At 43.4% G+C, this 10,067-nt stretch overlaps 1 long non-coding RNA gene across 1 annotated transcript; it reads left to right on the forward strand.

Moving 5' to 3' along the window:
- The first annotated feature begins 320 nt into the window (after positions 1 to 320).
- Positions 321 to 10,057, forward strand: LOC108446939. The gene is made up of 3 exons (XR_001862281.1): positions 321 to 876; positions 6,507 to 6,670; positions 7,387 to 10,057. It is a non-coding gene; the product is annotated as an uncharacterized LOC108446939 (long non-coding RNA).
- Positions 10,058 to 10,067: the final 10 nt, after the last annotated feature.

A 10,067-nucleotide genomic window follows, 5' to 3' on the forward strand; every position in this document is an offset into this window, starting at 1 on the left:
AGGTTGAGGGGACAGGTGAGGGGTAATTAGGGTGAGGGGTTGGTGAGGGATAGGAGAACAGGAGAGAGGTGGCACGTGGGGGTGCTGAGGGGAGTTTGGGAAGGAAGGTTTGTGGAAGCCTTGTGTGGGGACACTGAGGGGGAGAGGGGCCTGAGAGAGAAGATGGTGGGAGGCTGCTGGGGCTGTGTGAGCTCAGCCAGGGTTGTGGGGGGCAGCACTCCTGAGGGGGAATGAGAAAACTTGAGTAGAGGTGTGGGGGAGCAAAGAGACGGGGGGCTAAGTAATGGGGTACGCATGGGGCCTGGACATGGATAGGGAGATGAGGTGTAGGGGAGAGGCCTGGCACGGGTGGGAAATTTTGGGGGGCAGTGTGGCAGAGGACAGTGGGTTTGGGGCAGGCTGGCTGGGGTGAGGATATGGAGCCAAGTGGAGCTGCCTCTCTGGCCAGGAGCAGCTGAGCTGCAGGTGGTGGCAATCCCAGGAGGTGGTAGGTGACTGCTCTAGTGCAAATGCCCTCACCAAATGGGTGCATTTCAGCCTGCCCTTGGCCAAGCTGTATCTGGGTTGCGGCCAGAAGAGGAAAAAAAAAAATCTGATGGACTGAGCACGTGGTCTCCTAAACTGTACTCTTGGCTTTCAGTGGTGGGTGTTGAACTTGGTAGGTTATTGAGCCTTTGTGTGCTTTGGTATCTCCATCTACAAAGCAGAGATAACAGTTGGCTTCATGCAGGGATTAATTATCGCATCTTGTAGTCACGTATTTGTTTATTTGTTTTTACTATAGATTACAGCTGGAGGAATTCTAAACAGTCCACTTCTCCTTGTCATGGTGTTTGAGCGCATTGTCCTCCTGTCTGAACAGAGGAAATCACTGAGGTCAGTCTCCCTTGTGTTTATAGTTGCTTTCCCTTTCAGAAGTATGGGGGCAAGGAATCATCAAAATAACAATTTGTACTGACATCCTGGTAATAAATGAATAGAAGCAGTTACATAAGACACAGTTTGTCAAAGGTGTGTTTGTAGGGATGGCTTCCGCTTTGGACTTCAGAATTACGTTGAAGGGACAGCGTGCTTTGTTATAAAGTACCCTGCAAATATTCAATTTTGAGATGTCCCCAGCATGAAATAATACCATTCTGTAAATCCAGTATTAGTGCTACTGCTGAAATAAAACAGGCGAAACAAACTTCCTTCCTATTTTCCACATAATCTGAGATACTTTGTATCATAAGAAAGCTTTGTATCCAGCAGGTGTTGAGGTGATGCTGGATATGATTTAGGTAAATTTTGCATTTACCTTTAGACAAGCGGAGCTACTGGGGACTGTTTAACCTGGGATGGGGGGACACCTGAGAAAAGTTGTTGGCCATAACAATTGTGGACCACATCTAGAGTTTTGTGAAATTGTCACAAAGTGGTTTGATACTTTGCCTTTTCAAATCCCAATAGGAAAAATGAGACAAATGTGGATCACTTCAAACATATGTTGTTGTGGGTATTGGGAGAGGCAAACTAAAGGTTTATCTGATTATCTCAACCTTGAAGTTGGCAGCTATGACAGGAATGGTTTCATTCATCTGCCAAAGATATTTGTAGTGTATCATTTGACAAGTTAAAAGGCATTTTTGTAATGACACAAAAATAAAACCATCCGCTTTCTGAAACTACAGTTTTTGTCTTCTGAAATAATATGGGAGACATGCTTCTGGGGAAATTAAGGGCGTGCTCGAAAGGTAAACATTTGTATTTTCAAATGTTAGAAGAATGGTGTTTAATGTGAATCTGCTCAGCGTGGCCTATTGATATTAATTTGGTTTCATACTTGTTTTGTCGAATTGTGTATCATTTGCTTTTGGAGATGGGAGAACAAAATGGAGCAGTAAGAGAGAGTGATCCGCCCACGGGGTCAAAAGGTAGAGTTGAGAATCAGGTTCTTCTGAATCTTGATCTTGTACTTCTTCCTGCAGACAAATTGCCTGTAAAGCTCATGAATTATGAGAGTTAGCGAGGTCCATGGAGCTAACCCAGCAAATGCCAGTGGAGAGTCTGGGCCTCAGCTCTTTGTGTTACACACATGCAAGATAATGAGAGCTCTAGGTAAAAATCCTTAGAGTCTCTAACAGTGCCTGCAGAGAAATGTGAATAATGCTTTACCATTAACTACCAAGTATTTTACTTGAAATGCTAGATCTGCATTTGATATGTATTCAGTGACTGCTTCAAAAATATACAGTATAGTCTGCGAACAGACTGTTTAGAAAAAGTCCACTGAAATTCTGAAGGAACAGCCAGTATGAAAATTATGTTTATTGTTGCCAGCTGAACTAAACAGCACATTTAGCTTTCCTAGTTCATCGCATTAGGCATGTTCTTGCTGCCTTCTCAAAAACCATAGACGGCATCTAGAAAGTTAGTTCAGCTTCATTTGCTAATTTCCTGATGCAAATTTAGTCCATTTAAAGAAGAACTAAACAGGTTTATGTACATCTGCATCTGGGATTTGCACCAGTCTATCTGTCAGATAGCTATACCCATAGTTAATTCCGTCTGAAGGAGGTGCCAGAACATCAATAAATAAATATTACAAATTGCCTAGCGTTTCAGCTGACAGGCAGAACTGGTTTCAACACATTGCTCCCAATGTGCTGCTGCGGAGTTGGTCCTGGAGTAGACCCATATGACATTCCAGCATGGACAGGACCTTTAAGAGCACGCACCAGCACTCCATGATATTGTAGGAGAGGAAGTAGAGAACAATACTATGTCCAACGGAAACTGTGGCAAGAATTTATTCAAGGCACATTGTAATTACTCAAGCTGGGAGTTTGGCCAGGACATTGGGGTTAACACCCCTACTCCTTTAGAGGTGTCATAGTTTATTTTTTTTAATGACTTTAAGTGACGAGAGGCTTGGCTTTCTGTCTCAGCAGAATGACACCAGTTCAAGCAGCGTAAACTTCTTACGGCAACATGAAGGTGCTGGTTCTGAACTAACTCGGAGCAGTGACGGGGCCTAGTACAGTAATCATTGCTTTATAAACACTTGGAGTAGATAAGAAAGATAAGAGTGTGATTAGGGCACAGTTTCAGCTGCTGTAATTACAGCCGTGCCTTCCTCAGCCTTCAGTCCACATGCTGCTTGAGTCTGGCCATTTTTAAGAAAACAGTTGTAGATTTTAGGAGAAATCATAGAACTTGAAGCAGAGAAATTTGGTTATTAATTATATAGTAGTTGTCGACAGCAGTTATCAGTGTTTTTTCTTAGGAAATTTGTCATCGTACAAGCAGGGTATAATTTAGCCAAGTTAATTCTTTCATGCCATTGAGATTTTTTAGAAAGTGTTCTTTGTATGTATGATGTACCAATTTAGAAACTAACTTTCTGCTTGCAGAGAAGATAAGCACTTGTGTGTTTTAGTGAGTGACCAGTGGCGCAATGCACAAGTGAGGAGTTGTTTTGATTTTACTAGCACACGAAACCTGCCATCATTCCTGTAGTGCAGTTTGGGCCATTATTATGGGTTATGAGGTTATACAGGAAAAACATGTTCTAGAGAGAGGCTGGTCAAAATAAACGAGGTAGAGTCTTCCAGATTACAACAATCTGGTTTTGTATCAGTGATGTAAATGCTTGGGTACATCCACTGGGATGAAGATGCCGTGTCAGACAGTGTCCCTCTGACAGTTCATGTTGTAAGGACAAAAATGAAGCAATATTGACATTATTACGTAACTGCTTTTGTATTCTATGACAACAGTAATAATACTTCACTCTTCTCTTACCTTTTATTAGATGCTCCTTGCTGTGCACTTATGATTGTCCCATGAGTTGAGTTGTTTTAGCTATTAAGAAATGGTGAAATGGTGGCACAAGAAGAAGTACTTGTCGGGGTCATATGGGAAATCAGTGTCAGAATCTCAGCCTTCTGACTGTCCCACTCTGCCCTCTGGGAAACCAGACAAAAGTGGAAAAGTGGCTTGAAGTGTGTCTCAACTGCTTTTCCTTCCTCCGCCACTGCCATGCTGGGCAATTACAAATAAATGCCAGTAGGTCATTTCCACCTGAGTCAAACAGGTTTCCAAGGGACTCTAGGTAGCATGTCTTCTGCTAGTGAAGGCTCTTCAATGGGTCTTGGCAGTAATTTTGCTTTGAAATCTTTTCAGAATTTCAGAACTAACTGGTTTTTTAGGCCATGACAACTGAGTATAAGGAGAGTCTGTTCAGGTATCTCAGATTTTTTCCCAACAGCAGTGCTGAAGGGGGTTTTACTCTGGCACTGGCTCAGAATACCTGCAATGGGTACAAGGATCAGTATTATGGAGGCCTTGGTCTTGAAGACTGACTGATGGAAAGAAGCAGCGCAGGAAAGGCCTTGGCTCTGCTCCTTGGATGGATGGGTAAGAAGAGGCCTTTGGCAGAGAAGGGAGAAAGGTGACTAATAATGTGAAACTGGGAGGAAACTCATTTAAGTTATGCAATCTGCTGGCTTGCTTTCTCTGAGGGAAGACACCTTTTGTTAGTTGTTCCACTGGCACTTGCTGCTCATGCTGTCTTCTGAATAGAAATCTAAACCAATTATTTCTCTGCTTCACTTAGGAAGCTTAATTTAGCTTCGCGGCAATGAAAATACAACAGCATTTAATTTCTTTGTTCTCTGTCTGCAGGATTTCTTTTAGATTTAGTTTGTCTCTTCCCTTTATTATTGGTTCCTTTTCCTGGCTGTCCAGTAGTTTAACCAAGATGAAGGAACTTTTTTTCTGCTGTCATGCATTCATTCCCCATATCTCACTTGTTCCATGGTTTTCTGTGTCCTTTTTGCCACATTTCCAAAGCTTCCATGGAGAATTTTGCTGTGGCGGTTCAAGAAGTTGCTGTTGTCTGATCTAATCCTTCTCCACAGGTTTTCCCTTATAGCTGAGTCAGCAGAAGACAGTTTGTTCTGTGCCTGACCCTGCTGGGTTAGGGCTGGCTGTCTTAGCTCAGACCCGAGCCTGACAGTGCTGTGACTACCCGGGGCTTTGTCCTAGACTGGCTGGTGTAGGGATGTGTATATACACCAGCTGACCGTGGTACAGGGAAGTAGCCTCTGGAAGAGCAGTTTGCTGGAGATGATGACTGGAACTGCTGGAGCAAGAGTTGATGGAACTCTTCTGAGAACTAGATTCCATTTTAGCATGGTGGCTTTTCCAGTGATCTGCAGTGAACAGCTCTGCCGTTGACCCCATCTGGATCTTGATCTCCTGTTTTATAGAGTTTATGGGTAAAACAACATTTTACATTGCTGTAAATGTGCTTCCAGGCACTGATTCTTATAATCCGTAAAATAGTTGTGAAATTGTGGCCTTGCTCTTCAGCAGTTCTGCAGTCACCTATCTCTGAGACATTATATTTCACCTTTGAATAAGATTCTAGACCAGAAAAAGAGATAGACTGCATACAGATTAACAAATGTGTTGCTAGTATCTCTGGCTACTGCAGCATGACTCACCCATCAGTGCTTGTCAGAGTCTGGCGTGACCTCATTGAAAGCTTCAACATCTCATATGTGAAGGCAGGTTGTAATCCAGTGTGGGAATCCTAAATAGGTGGGGAATGAAGTTCTGAGATTGTGATAATGCATACATCATAAACATCTCCCTGGAAATCAATTATGCCCTCACCAGGAATAATCTTACTGATTTCTGAAGATCTCTTGATGCTAAGCCTGCCTTTCCCTGCTTTTATTAGAAAAACCCACCTGTAGCTATTCAAGACAGCAACAGAAATCAGTGCTGGTGGGAAAATTTAAGAGTGGATGGGACATGTCAGGGAGGAGATGCTCTGTTATTTGCAAGGACAAGAAAGAGCTGATGGTTCCTTTTTATTTATCACAGCTTCTACAGGCTTTTGTTCTTTATTTTTTTTTTCCCTATGTCAGTAATGGGGCTTTTGGTATGCTGGTTGAGGGAGACAGGTGAGCAAACAGCAACAGGGACTATAGATGAGTGAATTAGCTTGTTGTACCTTATATGTGTGGCTTAGGTATGTAGTGTGATGGTGAGACAAAAAGTAGGAGGCAACAGGAGTTTAGGAATTGTATGGTTCTCTTCAACTGGTGCTGAGTAAACATGAAGCTTGTGCTCAGAGCCTCTACCTCCTTCCCATGGGCTGTCACACACTAACAAATGGAGCAATGCTGCTCACTCTAAACTGAGATAGCTGCTGGCAGTTTAACTGCAGAACCCACATCTAGAGACAGCCAAGCAGAAGCTCTCATCCTCTCACCTGCTAGTGCGGGAACTCTCAGTCTCTGAAAGCACACGACTGGCATTGTCCTACAGGTATCTGCTGCTACTTGAACTGAAAGTGAAATCCCTGGCTCTTGGTCTGGTTGCTGTCTTTAGGACATGTGAATGTCTGTTCCTGTTTTGCTCTAGGTAATTTCTGTATGTGGCAAAGTTGTCTGTGCCAGCCTGGCAGCTTTGTCCATAAGCAGTAACAGTTACTGTCTCTTGGTTTCTCAAAGCTGCAGCTTCTCACTGGTTCCACAGACCTGCTTTGTCACAGAGTGTCAGTAACTTTGCAGAAGTTATTGCATCGTCTGCTGTGCTTGGGATCCACTCTGGCACATGTCTGAATGTAGGCATGTCCATCCTGCAGATCTGCTTTTCCTATCTAGACTCTTAACTGGTGAGTTTGTTCTCTTATCCTTTACCTTAGGTAGATGGTAGTATGACTTTGCATTTCTTAATAATTTTTTATCTTGAGTCTGGGAACATGGATCAGTATTGTTTTAGGGTGGGGGAAGAGGGCAAAAATCCTGTTCTGAGTAGATATATTTTACATTCTGGTCCTTCTTTAAGGAAGGTGTAACAGGTCACAGAATCAAGGTATGCATGTCATTTGTAAGGACAAAAGAGACAACCTTAGGCCTTTTTATCCATGATTCCTTACCACAGAGCTCAGACAGGTACTATCTGCTTAGCTGTTTTGTGAATCCATGATAAAAGAAGTTGATGGCTCTGCCCAGTTTCTAGTACTGAGCACTGTGCATGTGCACACAACATACATCTAGTTCTAAAAGATGATGTCTGTGATGTTCTTTGCGCAGAGACCAAGGCCTGGATGATGTTTTGAGACTAGGCATACCTTTGCTGGATGATCTGATGGATGCACATGGGTGTAAGAGATGGAAGCCCCATAGAAGTGTTGTCCATGCTGCATTCAGCTGTAGGGGTGTTGGCTTAAACGATTGATCTGGTATTTGAAGTCCTATTGCTTGATGTACATCTTGATTTTTAGCATCTTGGCAGACCTTCCTTTCACTTAGTAAAGCATACCTCGGGTTCTAGTAGAATTCTGCTCTTACATCGAGCTCAAACCTCATTGCTGCTCCCTGCCTTCAGCTGGAAACGGACAGGCACCATTTGTGACTGAATATCCTGAGTCACCGATTCCCAGCTGGCATGTGCGCTGCAGTTCCATCTCTTCCTTTCCGACTGCACTCCCTAGAGGAGATTGGGAACAACTGCAGTCGTCAGCTCCAGCGCGGTGTGTACGCTTGCCGGGATCCACACAATTGGTGGACAACCCCTGTCTACGTCTATGGGGTGAGCTGCCTGTGATTTGCTACTGTATTCCTGGTGTTTCCACACCGGAAAATAGAACAGGTGTAGGAATGTTTGGGAAAAAAAAAAAAAAAAAATCAGTTTCTTGATATTTACTAGAAAAATATCTGCATTGTGGAGATGGTGATAGGATATCTTCATTAAATAATCAGTGGAGACAAGAGATGATGACAGTAATGCTCTCACAATAAGATTGTGTGGTAATGGATGAAAACTAAGAATCTAGAGAAATGATTAAGGTGAAGTAGTTACTTCCTACACTGGCAAAGTTCTGCTACCAGGAGCATGGGTCCACCATGCAGGAACTGCCAGATTATCTGTTCTGTTAGACTCTTGTGCTGTTTTTGTTATCCTGCTTGTGCAGTGTCCCAAAGAAAGGCTACTTACGCTCAGCAGGGAAATAATGCAACATGTTGCTATGTTATTTCATCTGATCAAAACGTTTTCACTATGTAATGCTTGCTGCTAGTCTTGTGCATAGCTCTGGGGGAAGCTGATACACAAAACACTTCATTGAGCTTTTTGATCCAACAGGTCTTGACATTTTGCTGCTGGACATGTCTCGGTGTCTGATCTGAACTGCAACAATTCCATTCTGTCCTGCTAAAATAACAGCATATTAAACAATACTATTCTGTCCATGCCATTTCCACCTATTGACTAAAAAGTTAAATTCTTATTAAGCTAGTTTTAATTTACATGTCATAAGATATTAGTTAATGGTTAGCTGATTTTCCTGGCATGAAGATTGCAAAGTATATAACACAGATTAATGCTTGTCTGGGACCAAATGAGTTAAACCAGCTCCTTCTGCTGAAATGCCCAATGAAATACAATGCATATCAAATCTGTTTGCAACAGGTCACCAGTGTTTGCCTGGGACACTTCATCCTGTTAGCAGGCACTGATCCGGCTACGGAGGAGATATGCGGGTTGTGCTGACTCATGAAAGCAGGTGCAAGTTGCATCAGTGAAGTAAGGAGTGGCTCACCTTAGAAGCAGGATGTAGGTTTTAGTGTAAGAACTGCTAACAGACCAGCTTTAGAAGAAAGTTGGGGGAAAAAATACATGAGAGAAACTTTGAAATCTGACTTGATGAAATTCTGATTCTTCTTGCTGCATCAGGGGCTTGTTCCAAATGGGATAGGTGTGGAATTGTTAACACCGCTGAAGTGTCTTGGGAAAACATGCACCATAGCTGCAGACAGCAGTAGTCGTAAGGCAAGTTTTCTGGGGTGGGTTGGATGACAGCTGTTCAAAAACTTTCATACAGTTCCTTCTTTAATAGATCTGACTCATCTGTCCTAAACAGCAGTTTCAGTATTTTTTTTCTCTCATTTACCTCATATCTCATATCCTTCAAGATTCCTTTTGTATCTCTGGGCTTAATTCTATTAAATCCAGTTCCTTTGACTTCTACTTTCCTTGTGCTTTGCACCTGCTACAGAGCTCCAGCAACCTTGGCAGCCAACCCTTGGGCACTCCAGAGAAAACAACTGTCTAGACCAGGCACCTTCTGCCTGATGCCCTGGACATACCCCAGAGCTCCCAGGCATTACTCTGTATTCAGGACAACATGTTGCTATGCAAATGATTCCTTTCTGTTCTTCCTTTTACCTCCACAGAGTTACATGCACCCGACTTCTCAGCAGGCACTAGCCTAATGTTTATTGATCTTTTACAGAGGTCTGATGCAAAGGAAGATTGATAAAATCTTGTCCGGTGTTTTTGTGAACTCATAATTGCACCTGCCTCCTCCTAGGGAATGAGGCAAATGGGAGTGAGGGAGCCCACAGAATAAATAGTACCTTCTGCAGACCTGGAGATAGTGCAAGCTGGAGGCCATCACTGCAAAGACTTTCAGAGCCCCTGGTATCCAGCAGAATTCAGGAAGGTGTGTTACTCTTTCCTAAAAGGAAGGGAAATCAAATCTTGGTCTAAAGAGTCCTATGGCATGGGAAGGGCAGAGAAGCCTTAATGCAAAGTCACAAGCTGTGCCCGTTCCCAGTTAAAGCCCCTGTTGCCCTAGGCAATCATTGAGCCTGTCAGCATCCTGCAGCTTTCATACAGAGATGTGACCAAAATAGCTCCACAACTTTACAACGTGGCTAAAAATAGCTTGCAGGTCAGCCTTTTTCTCAAAGGTAGTGGTGACATCGGTGGAGAGCACTCTTGCTCCTGTTCAGTGCAGGTAGAACTGGGTAAACAAAGCAGGGACAGCAGCAGTTTAGCTGAACAGCCTTGAAGAAAGAGAGGTAGTGAGGGATGGGAGAGGACTGAGGAGAGATGGGCTGAAGTGTCAAAGGTGTGGGCGGACCTGCTGCCACTCGCCAAGTTAGCGTGCTTATACCCAGACAACTTCTCCCTGGGGTTTTGTTTCCATGATGTTTGAGAGTTATCAGTCTGTTCCTGTCTCCTTGTGGCCCATGTCAGGATGTGTCACTGGATGGGGGGGGCCC

This window comes from Corvus brachyrhynchos, unplaced genomic scaffold (assembly GCF_000691975.1).
Source record: "Corvus brachyrhynchos isolate BGI_N302 unplaced genomic scaffold, ASM69197v1 scaffold145, whole genome shotgun sequence".
Lineage (NCBI taxonomy): Eukaryota > Metazoa > Chordata > Aves > Passeriformes > Corvidae > Corvus > Corvus brachyrhynchos.